This window comes from Drosophila simulans, chromosome 2L (genome assembly GCF_016746395.2).
Source record: "Drosophila simulans strain w501 chromosome 2L, Prin_Dsim_3.1, whole genome shotgun sequence".
NCBI lineage: Eukaryota > Metazoa > Arthropoda > Insecta > Diptera > Drosophilidae > Drosophila > Drosophila simulans.
The window spans coordinates 19,350,791-19,366,597 of NC_052520.2; the positions used below are offsets into that span (position 1 = coordinate 19,350,791).

Here is a 15,807-nt window from a genome sequence, read left to right on the forward strand (position 1 = left end):
TGCATGTTGTTCGTTTCATTTTCGGGGCTTGGCTTGCCTCAACTTGGACTTTTTTATGGGGCACACGCCAAGGGGTTAAAACGGCACGCGCTGGAAAATCTAGAAAATTTTGTTTTCCTTCTGTTCTGTGTTTTTAGTTTTTCGTTTTTTGGTTTAATGTAATGTGCATTTTAATGTCATTATTTCTGCGTGGCTTTAAGCTGCAAACGGGTAAATAAAAAGGGGGACGTTCGGGCCGCCAATGCAAATTGTGTGCACGAAAGACCAAAACAAATTATACCGAAAAGCAGAGAAAGCGGACAATGTTGGGGTAAAAGTGAGCTATTTTTGCGTGGCACATAAAAGCGGCAGCAACAAGGGCGCCACCACCACAACCACCTTGCCACACTTTCGTTCTCTTTCGGTCAGACAAAGCAACAGCATTGTCGCTTTTGTGTTGCATAGTTGACATTGTTGGATTTCCACAAAAGGTGTAGTCAAGTCGAGCATGCCAGGGGTTCAGATGGGTGTTCCTGCGATGGTCTTGGATGCCAGGACAGTTGGATGGCGGGCAGGATTGTAGGATTGCAGGATGGATGGATGGATGGGAGCAACCACAAAGCACACACCGACTGACACTCGCCTACACCGGGTTTTACATTTGATTTGCTTTCGCCTTAGTGGGATATTTGTTCTACGCACACACAGTCACACGAAGAAAGGACGAAAAAAAAGTTGGCAAGGGGCGCCACAAAAATACACCCAGTCAAGGCAAGAAGATGTCCTGCTGTCCACCTGTTGTCAGGTGCGTAGCTTGGGTATATCCATTCCAGGGGGATTCACCATATTCGCCGTATTGGAATCCCCGCGGGAATGTGTCGAAAATTAATATCATAAAAGGTTTCAGCCGAGGAATCATTGTTTAATATCACAAGGATACCAAGAAGAGTGCATTAATCTAATAACTATCAAGTTAAATTACTGGTTACTGCGCAAAGTAATCTGCTTAAATGCTGTTAAATGTTATGAGTCTCGAATTCTTTAGAAGATTATTTCAAAAGCGGGTACAAAACCATCTACATCAGTTAGGAGAGGGCTTATCGACCCCCTTTGGGTTGCGCCCCTGGTCGAGGGTATATGTGCATTCAACTGCAGCTACAACAAAGCCGTTAGACAATTGCGACAGTTCATCTTCACACCTCATTGCTCTGGCAAGGTGGCTCAAAGAAGCGAGTGGCAGGGGGGAATGCGGGGTAAAGAAATCACTAAAGGACTTACCTCTTTCTTGGCCACTTGCAGAGGACATAAAAAAGCTTGCATAGTTTGTTTTTAGTGGCATTTTCCTTCATTCCGCTTTCCTTTATGCGTTTTTCTTCGCTCTCCTCGACGGCAGGACCTTAAAACTTGATGGGGTTTGGCCAGAAATTTAAAAAATCAACTTTGCTAGAGGCTAAAAATATCGCACGGATGAAAGGAGAATGTCTGCTTTTATGCAGATTCACATTGGCAATGTAATGATTATGATTAATGATGTTGATGATTTCCCGGCCTTCAGTTAAACTTTAACTGATTTCCAAGTCTGCTCTCGATTTCAGACGAAATCTTCAAGCAGTTTTCTCTCACCTCAATCTTCAACTTCCACTTTGACACTCCATACACTTTGAGTTAACTACTTTGGGGAGCAGCGCGTCTAAGTTTTGTGCTTTTTTTTTTTATTTTTTTTTTAAGTATTTTTTCACAATGCGCCAGCCAAGCGAAGTTTTCAATTGTTAAAACTTTGCACTTGAGCGATTTTTGTGTAGCATATTTTTTGGCATATTTGCGCGCTTGTATGTACCAAGCACTTTGCAAAGAAAACTTTTCAATGTGGTAAACACACGCAGCACACATGCAGAACTATTAAAAGCCAGTAGCAGCGGCAGCAGCCGAGAGTAAAATGCATAAATAATGTAGACAAGAGGGAAAAATAAAGGAGGAAAGCCGCACGGGAAAAGGAAAATATTTGCTCATATGTAGAAGCCAGCAAGCCGAATATCCAATACACTCGGGATGGGAATTTTCCCAAAATATTGCCTGACAATTAGACATTTTGTGAAATTGAATTACAAACTATTCGATGATGTCAAATGAAATTTCTTAGTTGAATTCATAAAACGATGTGTAGCAAATAGTTTATGTTAGGCTGAAAAACTTAATTAAATTCCAGGAAATTCCAAGAAATGCGTAGTAATCTACGAAAGCTTTGAATTATTTATACTCTTAATATAATAAAATAATGAAACATTCAGCTTGTGTAATAATAAACGCATAATATAATAAAATATTGAACGGCAGTTGGACATTTATTAAATTGCGCTTAATATTACAGATATTTACCCTTGAAAATCGAACATGAAGGCGGACTTTAATCCAATTGTGGGGCTTCATTTATAACTAACTTAAAAAGAGATTGAAAAGAATACTCTAGTCATCTGAAACATCGTGTCAAATATGTGTTTTTGGCATTAGAAAATCATAAAAAAGAACCTAAAGAAATTTGAATAGTTGACAGTTTTGTCTTTCCTTCGGCATTATTTTTTGCGCAGTTTTCCCACACATTACGGAAAACTTTCTACCAGAGCGCACTGATAAAGCTCTACATCTTGGAGTATATATATACGGCGGATATACATATATATGTCTCTATATATATATAGTATGCTTGGGGTAGTTGTGGGTGGTGGTCCTCTAACTCAGCGCTAACAAGCGGAGCAGAGTACTCGGGTATTCTGGCCAAAATGGCGTGGCTTGCTAGGTGGATGGGTGGATGGGTGGATGGGGGGTGCGTGTTTGCAGCGCGTTTTGAGTTACCTTTTGGCCAAGTTGTTCGCTGTCATGTTACGGCAATTTTACGCCCTTGCCGTTTCAGGGGCATTTCGCTGGCGACACGGGACAGACAACGCGCTGGGAAGTGGGTGGTTGGGGTTTGGCTAAAAGCGGCGGAGGAGAACGAGAAGTGGCGGAATGTCAAAGCATTAGAGGACATTTTTCATATTCCAGCAGTGCCAACGCCTTAACTTATGCAGCGAAACTTTAAAGCCAGGAAGCCCAAAATGGCGCTCATCGTTGCATTTCCCTGCGCTAGACCATGGCCGCCATGGTCTTTCCACCGTTTTTGCTGGCATTTCCCGAGCTGCAGTTGCAGAAATTGATGCTGGCTTTTTTGGTAGCCAACATCACCCACCCACGACGAGCCACCACTACACCACCAACACCACCCTTCAGCACCACCACCGACAACCCAACGAAATTGCTGGCCAGCGTAAGCACTTTTGCATTTTTAGCTGAAGCAGCTGGTGAGGTAGGCGCAGGATTTCACTATACGACGACCCCTCAATCCCTAAAACCCATCGTCCTATGTAAATATGCAGGCCGAAAATGTAGGAAAAGTAGAGAAACCATAGCCATTGAGTGCACTAATTTCAAATTATGCCGAGGTAGGCAAATATGCGCACATTCTGCGAAAGATGGCTGAACGAATGAATTGGTTTCGACTTTCGCCAGGCAGCCATTTTAAAGAGTCCGTAGTTCCGTGTGCCAACAATGTTTAGAATTTTTGGCTTGCAACTCGGTGGGTGAAAGGTGAAAGGTATGCGTCATAACTGAATGCCAGAACCTGGCTATTAGAGGGAATACCTCTTTAAAGTGTCGGAAAGCAATAGAATTTGTGAATTTTTCAAGAGGGGGAAATAGTGAAATATTTCAACTAATTTGCCTCATTAAATTTGAAATATTTTTCTAAATTGAAAAGAGCGAAACCAATGTTTTATGAGGAATTTAAATGGCTTATTACAGTCGTTACCTAACAATTTCATCGTTTACCTCCTATGTGCGCTCGTTATTCCCAACTTAGTGGAACATTTGCGAACTGGGCTCGAGTTCACGTTCATAAGAAGCTTGTCGCATTAATAAACCTAATCAAGACTCCGCAAAGGACTCTGCTTTCAATTAAAAAGCAAAGCACAAGCGCGATAGCAGCGAACTTAAAAGGCATCGTTGCTTTTGGCCAAGTGTCAATAGCAAAAAGTGGCTCAAACCGAGATGACTAATTACAAGGCTTGTCATGCCAGAAGGAAAAAAGTGAAAAAAATGAAAAAGGCGAGACCGAGGAACGATTAAGAGGGCGGGAGAAGTGGGGTGGGGCCACAATGATGGCAGTCAATTAAAGGCGTTATCGATGGCAAAACACACGACAGTGGCGGGATGATAGGGAACTTGAGGCTAATATGCTAAATAGTTAAGGGCTTCATCCACGGCGCCTCGAAAAATTAACAGCTTAAAGGCCCAAAGAGACAACGGCAAGTGCAGAAAGCTGTTGAATGGAAAAGGCCGACATGAAATCAAAGCAACAGAAGCAGTTACAACTGTCAGCTAAAATGTAGCCACGTTAAGTAAAACGGACTTAAAGTTTTAACAAGCTCTCATCCAAGTGCTGCGGAAGATGAGATGTGCACGGAGATGGAGCCGGATCCACGGCGGCCTCCATAAGCTCCTTTTTCCCCATTTCCCACTACAGTTTCCCCCAGCTTTCTCCCATTTTCCCGCGTTTTCCTGGGCTGGAGCCAACAAAAGCTACAAGGCAATGGAGACGAAGTGTTGCTTCTTGCTATTTACTTATTTTGTTTGCATTTACTTAAATCGGATGAAGGGATTTGCTGCTTAGAGCGCGACAACTTCCCATTCTCGGTTCGAACAACTTGGCTTCGCTTTTCCTCATTTCCCAGCCTTTTTTCTTCGCTCTAAAATCAACTCCTGCATTTTTCGCTAAGCGAAACGTGCGAAATTCCAAAATCAAAGTATTTCACTCAACTTGTGATCATTGACTGACCATTGTATAACAAAATAAATCCAATAAACTGCCTCAACATTTTACCCATCATCATCTGGGTAACCTGGTAACAAAGTTCTCGGGAAAATCGGATCGTTCACCAGCTTAAAATAACAAAAGGAGCGAATAAGCAAACAACAAATCACCAAGGCCGAGTCCCCTTTCTCAGCCTTATTTGCTAAATCCTTTTTATGTAAATAAATTCTCAAGTCCATTTTCAACATATTTATGCGCCATTTTACACACTACGTCAATGACCCGAAAAAAAAGTGTCCCAAAGAAAAAAATAAGAAAATATAAAAAAATGCGGCAGACGACCCACACAAAGCATCTGTGTAGACATTTCGTTTTGTAAATCCCATTAAGAGAAATTTCGTTTGAAAATAAGAAAAATGAGCTTTCGCCGCATTAGAAAGGAAAATAATCAAAGGCCAACAACAACAGCAAGGGGGAAAAAGGGAAAACTCGAAGGTAAATTTACTGTTGACATTTCATTTTGTTCACGGAATTTGTATGTCCTTTCTTTTGGCTACCAACTTTGATAGGATAAGCGAACCAAAAATTAACTTCAGTCCGTTACGGATTTCAGTGCGCAGAAGGAGCCGAAAATGAAGTGTTTTTTAGGGTCAAGAGACAAGTGTTGGGCATTTCAATTGGATGAACCAACAAGCGGCAATAAATCCGGCCAAAAATCGAATGGAAATTTATTTGGGTACGTCCAATTTTATTTACTTCCTTGAAAGGGAATCTATGTATACATGAGTACATACTTAGGGAAAGGACTATGGATTTTTGTAATTAGTTCCAGCATAAACATATATTTATGTATCCCTCCATAAATAAACAACTTTCACGGGCACTAGAACTTTTCCACCCCGAACTCCAATATAATATTTCCAACTATCCTGTCTGATTTATGCGCTCGCTAAGCCTTTTCCCCAAAAATTGCTAACCCTTTCTGCGCTATTTATAATGCTTCTTTGGCGCGGCTAATTGAAAGCCCTATTCGCCGCTGACCTTTTGGCCATCCTTTTGGCAGTAGCAACTTCAGCTCTTATCAGTTACGAAATGGGAATTAATATTTAATGCGCTCACATTTTTGCCTTTTTCCGCTCCTATTATTTCCTTTTGCCCCCGGTGTTGTGGTTCCGGTTTCCATTTATCCGCCGGCGAGGCGAAAGCTTTGAAATGTTAGACGCTGCTTAGCCTCATTAATAAATAATGCAGCGAATATTTAGAGATGAATAACCAAGTGGTAGTGTGGCAAAACGACAGGTTAGCTGCGTTTCCATTTCCACTTCCGTTCGCCGCATGTTTTCAATAAAATTCAGCTGATCAATGCGAAAGCATTGATAAGCCGAGAATAAAGTTTTCGCTTGGCACCGCACAAAAATTTGTTTTTGAGCCGTAAACTTTTCATTTTTCGCAGCGCTTAAACGCAGACAGGAAAACTTTTGCGGCAAAAGGAAAAAGTTTTTAACTGGTTCGCCTGCGCCTTCTGATTCCCCGAACATCCAACTTGTTGCCTTCAGCAGCAGAGTGTCGAAGCTGGTGGGGATTGGGCACTGGGATTGGGAATGGAACAGGAACTGGAAAGGAGTCGGAGCTGGCGGACAGCATCTGCTAAGACAAACATAAATTAGATGCCATTGTCCAATGGAATCCAGCGTGGGCCGCAGAACCGCAAACTTTGCCCCTCTAATGATGGCACATTCAGAATGGAGACGGTGCGCGTCGGCGGTATAAATTAGCCAAAAGCCATTTCCCGCTAGGTGGCTTCAACTCAAATTAAATGTTAATTTCATGCCATCATAATCACCACTGCCGTCGTCCTTAGTCGTTGTCGTGGTCGTGGTCGTGGTCGCCACACATGACCTCATTAAGGCCAAAAGCATTGGAACAGCATTGTTGCCGCCTCGTCTCCTGCCGCACACACACACCTACACACATCTACACACACCTACATATAAACACAGCTATATGGCCATATAATAGAAGGGCAGTATGGAATGGACGGGGGCTGGGTCCGAAAACCACATCCAGTCGGCCCACAAATATATACGCTTCTTCCTCCTCCTCCCCGAATAAACTGTAAAAATGTGTTTACCGACAATTTTCTACACAATTTTATATCCCGCAAGACTCGGAGGATCGGGATTCGGATACGGATACGGATTCGGATACGGATTCGTTCTGGGTTACGGTCGCTGTGAGCTTTTGTTTTCGCCTGGAGTTGCGGCAAATTGGGGTGCGCATGAGGTCATATTAATGTGGTTAATTACAATAATTAGAAATTTAATTAAGGTGTGTGTGGGTGGACTGGTGTGTTCTGTGTATGGGGAAGTCCACTCGAATCGAATTTACATGTTAAAGCGCTGTAAAAAAGCGGAGGGAAGCAAGGTAATTATACGCCATATATAAACCGTATAAATACAATATAATTACTCATTGTTGTTGGGACACGGCATTGTTTTTTTTTTTGGGGTTGAGAGGTTAACTCCAGAGTTGCTTTTCGACAGTGGTTTTTGGAGCTCACTAACAGAGTTGTTGTGGTAAACGAATTGTAACCAAACTTATGCAAATAGGCAACCCAAATAAATGGCTCCTACTCAAGATTCTTTATTTTGGCCAGCAAAGTGAGAGTATATTTCGCACTAACGTGTACATATATCAATGTATTTTTGAGGGCCTCCATTATAACAAATAAACAAACCAGGTACCCAGGTGCTCCAATCTGAATACACTCATAGATCATACAGCAAGTTGACTACCCTTCAATTACATCTGGCCCAAAAGGAGCAGCAGAACCAGAACCAGACAGGATTACTCCGCCAACCCACAAGAAGGGAAGGAGAAAGGAAACCTCCTGGTGTTTATGAGAGGTAGACCAGTTTATGACCCTTGGCCAACCCACATGACGATGGTTTCCGCGTGCAAATGGTCTTCTAGGAACCCAAAATTTGAACACAGTGCCCCAGAAATGTGCGTTTAATTACAGCTTTTACGTGTCATTGATTTCATATATTTCAGCAGTCAGAAACATTCCATTCAGTTTGATTTGTTGCCCCAAAGTGTTGGCTTAATAACTTTGAATGCCGTAGCAGTAATAGATACCACCTTATGTTTATATTGTACATTCTTAATATCATTCTCAATTTTCTGTATAAAATTTAGAGGATTTTGGGAACATTCTGAATGCACTCATTGTGTCTCTTTTTACTTATATAATCTGAAATGAGATTGGATCACTTAAAACTTGAAAATATTATATTTGAACAAAATATAATTATATTATATATTTTAATCTAAAAGCAGAATATGTTCAGAATCTCACGAATGATCTGCGGTTTCAAAGAGAAGTTTAATATACTAGAAAAGATATATACTAGCTTTCTTTTCCCTAGAATTAACCAAAATTGTTTACACTAATGAAGAGGCTTATATAATTTAACGGCTACAAGTCGTAACCACAATTCTCGCACCACACGAAGATTGCGATTGTTAACCTACCTCGGCTGGTGCGCCACTGAGCCAGCTGGGCTTCAGGAAATCTCGGAGCTGTGCAGGATTCTCACATTTTATTTAGTTTATTATGTAATGAATATTTGCAAATCTCGCCGACTGCAGCGTGGAAATGGGCGTGGTCGACGGGGCGGGGAGGCGCACATAGCTGAAGACTTGAAGTAGATTTAATTTGCGTATGAAAAATTCCTTTTGCAGTGGCAGCAGAGGAAGCAGCAGCAATTCCCCAAACGAGTTAGCTGCACAGTTCCTGGCTGCTACTTTCTCCGTGCACCCTTTCTTCCTCTCTTTCTCTCTGTGTCTTTATAACGGTCGCACTGTGAGTGTGTGTGTGTGTGTGTGTGTGTGTTTGTGTGCAGTTGTTTAGAGGATATGCATAAGAATGCCTTGCATTTCCGCTTCAGTTTAATGCGAGTGTGTTGGTGAGCTTTATTTTCAGCGCTTGTTTTTCGCAAACAGTGATTTCCTATTTTCCCGCACCCCCTGCCCCCTCCCGAATCATTTCCCATTCGGACTCCATCCCCCCATTCCCCCCTCCCTTCACCCTTTTGGGCGGCAGAAGTGGAATTGCTCCGAGTTTATTTTATGCTTTGAGCAAAGTTTCGTTGCATATTTTAAGGCAGTTTTGCCGGCTGCAGTTATGTATGTACTAACAGAGGGAAAAAAGAACACAAACAAAAACAATCAACTGCGATTTGTTGTGGAGAAATTGCAGAATTATGCAAAAGTCAGGAGGCCACCACCGCCATGGAACAGCAAGCCCCCTTCCCCGCCCCTGGAAAGCATATTTTCCGTGCTTGTCAGTCAGCTAGACGCGCAGACAGATGGACGGACCCGGCAGACAAGATAGTTCAGGCATTTGAAATAATTTGATGTTTTCATATTTATTAAATTCCGCCCGCAGCTTTCCCCCGCCCCCGGTGACCGACCTTTGGCAAACAACAAAGTGCCAGCAAATCAATTACAAAGCGCACTCGACATCGCAACTCATATGCACACACCTACACCAACTCACACCAACACACACCCACATGCACATGTACCAATACATGTGTGTGGAATCCTTTCGAGTTCGTTGTCCGTAGTTCCGCTGCCTGGCATTCAGCTCAGCAGTTTGCATGTTTGATGCCTATCTTTAATTAGAACGGTGCTAGAAATTGATGACGGGCCCAGTCAGCGGCTCGTTTTGTTGAATGGCGAGGGAGCCTGCCTCTATCACCGGGTAATTACCTGACAGGAAATGCAAATCTAGCCAAAGGATACGATTATTTTTCTTTCACATCTACCACTCGATCGCCAGCCCCTTCCGCCGGAAGCGAAATGGAAAGGAGTGGAAGGAAAGGGAGTGCATGGCAAGGGCGGTATACCCATTTTAAATAAAGTTTCGACAGCTTGGCACAAATTTGTAACGAAAAGGGATTTTCCGAACGGCCTGTCTCGGTCTCATCATAATCAGCGATGGCTGTCGAGCAGCTGCTCACTTCTTTGGGTCACATAAACGGCAACATGTCAACCTCAAAAACCGCAAAACTTGGCAAATAAGTTTTTTCCAAGGGGTTTTTGGGGTTCCATTCCTGCAGGGGCAGAGAAGTGTGCCGGAAAAGTGGGCCGTTGACTGCTGCTTCGATTGAAAATCAACTCTCGCACACACGCTCATTCTCACACTTGCGTGTGTGTGTGTGTGTTGATTTGACGCTGCCAAATGAAGGTGCACAGTGTCCTGAAAGTAAACAGAAAGCATGTAGCTTTATTAACCAGAAAAATATTAACTTACTATCAAACAGGCGGATTATCCTTAGTAACCAGGATTCTTGTAGAGAGCTGAATCCTTTTAAGTTTCCTTAACTTTTCAACTGCATGGTGCCAGTGTGTGTGGGACTTAATCCGAACAAATATTGTGTTTCCTTTCGCTTCGAGGGGAATCTGTAGCCAGGCGGCATTTTCAATTTCGCTGTTGATAAGCATAAAAATCACTGGGTTTTCGCTTTAAATTTTTATGTAAACACGCGCACACCCCGCACACATCCTCCATGCAAAATCTGGCAGCTTCCTGCCGCCGCGGCTACGCACATGCTGCTCACCCACTATTTTGAAGGCAGTCACTTCAATGTCAGGCCCCTCCGATCCCCTCCTGCTCCCAGTTGCGAGTTCCGAGTGCCGAGTTCCTCGCCTCGCAGGACGATTTTCAGTCTCATCAGCATATCAATGGCGGTGCCCTGAAAAGTGTGCTATGATTTTTTCCCATTTTAATTACGCAGCGTCTGCCGCGTCCTTGTTACGCCCGCTTCCTGCAGCATTTCTAATTTTACGCTAGACAAATTTTATATGACTGAATTATGTTGTATGAAGCATGGCCAAGTGAACTGCCCGTTAATAATTGACTCGAAAATATAATGGAAAATAAGGAAAACGTCAAACTTTAAAAGCTCTGTTTGGTTTTAGAATCTTTTTTATTTTAATTAAGCCACGCCACGCTTTAAGCACGGGCCCAAATCAAAGTTGTCTGCCGCAGCTCCTTCAAGTATCATCAGCTCAGCATCACTTGCATACCAAAACCGAGTTCTCCGAATTTATGCTAAGCATATGCTTACGATGGGATAAAGGGGCAGGGGGGCGGTTGGAGCTGGCAAAGGACGTGGGCCGTGTCCTGGTAATGACAAGGGCTCGCTCAAGATGGGGAGGCACGGACACGCAGCCATCCGAAAAGGACAACAAGCTTTATTAATGTTTTATGTGCATTGTGTGCCGCATACTAAATAGCAGAGCTACGAAAGAATAAAAAAAACGGTGCCCCTTGTAGCAAGGCATCCTTGCAGAAAGCATCCCGCCATTGACAATGTCAATTGAAAAATCTCATCCTCGAACTGGCCCTGAAAACGGAGTCTGTCCTGGGATGGGGGTCAGTCAATAAGCAGGCGAAGGCAAACTAATTAGTTCCACTGAGCAAACAAAATGGGCACCATTCAGCTCTAATAGCTGTAATTAGAGGGTAGAGCAAGGTAGCTGTGGCCAGGCGAAAACTGTCCCCATTTGAGAGCGGAAATATTTTGAATGGTGCGCAGTATAAAGTTAAGCTTCATTTTGATTTTTAAAAACCATTTTTTATAAATTAGTTTTGACTGTTTTGTGTGCGTACTTTCAATCTAGTTGAGAGCGATTTTAATGAGTACCTTCCGCTTAGATAATAGCATTTCGAATTGGTATCATTCGCGTGACATTTTCCCTTAATTTCCCGGAAACACCTGGCCAGAACAATGAAAATGCACTGCCGAAGGGGAAAAATGCTGGGGGGGAGACCGCAAAGCATTTTTAATTAAACAGACGGTCGGAGGCGAGGAAGTAAGGAGCCAAGCAGAGCTTCTCGACCATAAAATAAATCCACGCCAAAAGTATGCAACAAAAGTTTGCAATTAAAATTCAAATAACATGCAAGGAGCCGCGTGCGCGGTGGGGAAAATTGGAGGTCCTGGGACCATGGAGCGCGCACCAGAGCAAACAACTCAATGTGTTGAAAGGCGGCAGACAATTCTTAGAAAACCGCCAAAGCTCACTTCTTCCTACACCATCAACCACCGAGACATATGTGCCATGAATCACCCACACACACACACAGATACACAGATACACGCGCGGGAAATGTAATAAAGCTTTGCTATGCGCTCGTCCTTTTTCATCCTGCTGCCGCTCCTCCCCCCTACTCCTCCCTACGCGCAATATTCGCAGCCGCTTACGCAATTCCGTATCATGTTCGCCATGCGTTGTGCACTTTTGGAAAGGGGGAAAGGGTGAAAGGGGGCGCAATGGGGAGTATTGGGGACTTGCCGCGTGGCAAACATCATCATATTCATTATTATGACAGTTGTTGTCACAATTAAAACAATAACAAAAACAAAAGTCGTAAGTTTACATGGTAATTAAATATTTTAATATGCCTGCGTGCTGCAGGGGATTGAGTGTGGAGTCCGCTGAGAACAACTCCCCGCCATTTAGCACTCAACGTGGCTCCCATTGGAGGCTTCGCAGCTTGGTTTTTGGTTTTTGGTCTCGGTTTTGGTTGGGGCTTGGGTTCCTGTTTCTGTTTCTGTTCTGTTTTGGCGACTGTGGAAATGAAGAGATCCTCGTGGCGGCGGTTGAAATTGCCAACAGCTTGCCAAGTAAGTCTGCAGAACGCAACAAATTGTTAGCCATTGTGTTTGAGTGTGTTTATCGGAGGCGGTACACTCGAACAAAGGACTAAGAGGCTTTGCTACTTGCTCGCTGTTTTTCGTGGAACGATGTAATTAATTATGGCACTGGAGCACTTGAACTCACTGTTTCGGGTGAAATGTACACACATACCGACAAAGAAACTTTAAAGTAGAAGTAATTAATACATTTAAATGGGCGCACGTAGTCGAAGTTATTAACAAAGGTGCTTAAAAGTATGCAACACTGTATTTTGTTGCATGAAAAATATTGCTGCATACTTTTAAGCACTTGAGCCTTATGTATAGAAGGATATATTGAGTATTTATCACACTTGTGCACTCCCAATTCCTCGCTGTGTACTTTTAATTTTCTAATTGTGAAAGTTGTGCGTAGTCACATAATGTATGCATGTAGATATCGTCAACCACTTGAACACTCATCATCCTTTAGCTTCAGATGTCGTCGTATGCGCGATTTCCGTGCTATTCCAACTGTTGCTCAACTTTCAGAGTGAAGGGATTGCATGGGTGGTATGCGGATTGGTGGCTGGGAACGCTATGCATTTAATTACGACTTTATTTAAATATTTTCCGCGATATGTCGGGCTGTCAACATTTTCGCCTGCTGTTCGCCAGCTTAATTTCCTCGACTCCCTTTCATCGGCTGGGCATTAATTAATTCAATTGAGAGCTGCGTCTGTCATTTCCGCCGAGTTTCGTTCGCCTTCCACATCCTTCGACTTCGCCATCGCCATCGCCATCGTCTTCGTCTTGGGTTTAATCTGATTTGAGGAACGACGCACTTTGGCGGGATTATTGAATTTAAAAAAAAAAAGGAAGACAAACTTATGCGATATTGCTTATTTCGGTTAAATAAGACAATTCATTCAATTTGTGGCCACTAAATCAACCATAATAATAACCACAACAAATGGTCGGCCGCATACAGAAGGCTAAGCGAAATAAAGAAGGTCGGGGAGGGTTGGGGTTGGGGTTGGGGGAAAACACCAACCAAGCCGCAAATTCAACGCCCAATTTGTGCCGCGCTGCTGCTTCCGTTGTCAATAACAATTTACGGGATAAGAAACAGGACGATGCGAAGGACAATAATCGAAAACAGCAGCAGTAGCAGCAGCAGCAGCCGGTCAGTAGAAAATATATTTCCCCTCCTTCTACTTTTTTTGTCCCTTACTTTTTTTTTTTTGTTCCTCTAATATTAATAATCCGGCATACGCAACGGACCGCAGGACCTTCGAGGACTGCGGGCCCAAAAGCGATCAGGCATCTCTGGTCGGTGCCAACAAATGAGCTTGGACAGAAGGAAAAATGGAGGCGATGGCGATGGCGAGGCGGTGCTCCTAATATGTCACTGTTGGTGCCAATAACAATAATAAGCAGCAAAACAAAGCCTAAAAGCTGCCAGCCATAAATTCAGTTGGCAGAAAGGGGGGCGGCTGGTAGGCGTGGCAGGACTCGCAGGCGTTGACAATGCCAGGATGGCTTGCAGGACATAAGGCAGGAGCAGAGCGGAGTTCAGTTCAGGATACCCCAAACACTGGGCCAATTTGTGCTGGAAAATTTATGAAAAGTTCAATTTATTGTGCGTCATTATTTCAGGCCATAGTTGCTGGCAGTTTGGAGCTGGGCCTTCGAATATCCTGGAAAATATTTGGCAATGGTGGCTATTAATTTGAAATCCATAACCCATAAAGGGGGTTTCATAAATTACTTCCAAGACTCGCTTACACACTTTCCTTTACCCTCGAGATCAATCACTTATAGGGCAAACATCAAGTCAACAATTTGCCACCGACTCTCTTGTGCTGCCGAGCACTCTGGCGATATTTTATATTTTATTTAAAAACTTTGTGCACTTTACTTGTGAATTACTCACACATGAAAGAAATGTTGGCATATCAATTTTTATGCCACACGCATACGTATTATTTTAGCATTTACATACGAGTGAGTGTGCGTGGCGTCGCATGTGAGTTTTGTTTTTTGTTTTCTGTTTTCTGTTTCTTGTGTTTTGTGTGTTAGGTAACATATGCCATAAATTGCCTGAAGTGCTCTACCGACTTTCTCGACTCCTTCATATTTCTGCTCGCAACCATTTTTCAAGTGGCGAACAAATGCCTTGGCATTATTGAAATTTCTTGTTATTTTTTCTGTTTTCAGTCTTCAGTCTGTTTTGTTTTTACTTATGGTTGTTTATGCGGGCCAGACAATAACCCACTCTGCGGCGCATCAATTTTACATCAATCCATATCGAAATGTTCGCTATATGCATGTGGCTCACCCACATGTTTGGATATACTTTTTCCTAGTTGGTTGGTTGGTTATGCCCGGAGTTTCCGGAAGCCAGTTGATTTGCATATTTTGGCATTTCTTCTCTGTTTGCTCTCGATTCTTTCACAACATTAGCAAACGCATCTCGACTTTCGCTGCAGAGTGCAGATGAAAAGTAACATTTTCGCAATTTATGGCGCTGTTTTTCTTATAAATTTCTTATGTATGTGTGTGTCATTTTTGGGTAATTTGGATCATTTTTCAAAAGCAGGCATTCGAAGTCCGTAGAATTTGAGTATTTCACATGATATGTGTATTTTTTATATTTTTGTTCTTTACTTAGCAATCACCAAAAAGATGCGTTTTACATAGTTTTCTGTTTTAGTAAGTACCACGTACAAAAGAACTTCAACTTTTTGAACAAATGATGAAGTTTGTACATATATGACATCAGTATATATGTAATTCTCTTTAAATGATTAAATTAAATTAATTCCCTGTTTAAGCTTCCGTTGTTCTTTTATATATTATTCCCTTTTTTACACTTTGATGTACATAGCTACTTTTGCTAATTCCTTGAGAGGATTGATGTACACACCTAATTTTTATATTTTGCGAAACGAATTCGCTGGCAACAAATTAATTAGTTAAGCTTTGTTGTCATATTGTAGCTTCATTAATTAAAACCCCGGCAACGTCAGAACCCAACCCCAAACCCAAACGCAAAACCAAAACCCTGATCCCCAGATTTGCTCTAGGCATAGATAATGAATAATGAAAGCATGAAAGTCATCATTTGGGATGAGGCCACTGGCAAGGCAACATGGATAACTTTTTGCCCATTCTGCTGAGGGATTTCGGATTTCGGATCAGGCGAGCGTTTTGTCAAAAAGTTAAGTTGTGCATTTTTCTGGCCAATAAGGAAATTATTTTGCATGACTCGGCGCATCCAGAAAGTGAAAG

General features: G+C 42.6%; 1 protein-coding gene and 1 long non-coding RNA gene across 12 annotated transcripts in view; one reads left to right on the forward strand and one right to left on the reverse strand.

Annotated features, from left to right (window-relative positions):
- LOC6732854 (tyrosine-protein phosphatase Lar) overlaps positions 1 to 15,807 on the forward strand; it is a 114,576-nt gene that overhangs the window by 29,855 nt on the left and 68,914 nt on the right. The gene's annotated exons all lie outside the window — the stretch shown is intronic.
- Positions 9,790 to 10,621, reverse strand: LOC123327203. The gene is made up of 3 exons (XR_006541755.1): positions 10,383 to 10,621; positions 10,143 to 10,319; positions 9,790 to 10,088 (listed from the first exon to the last, which is right to left on the reverse strand). It is a non-coding gene; the product is annotated as an uncharacterized LOC123327203 (long non-coding RNA).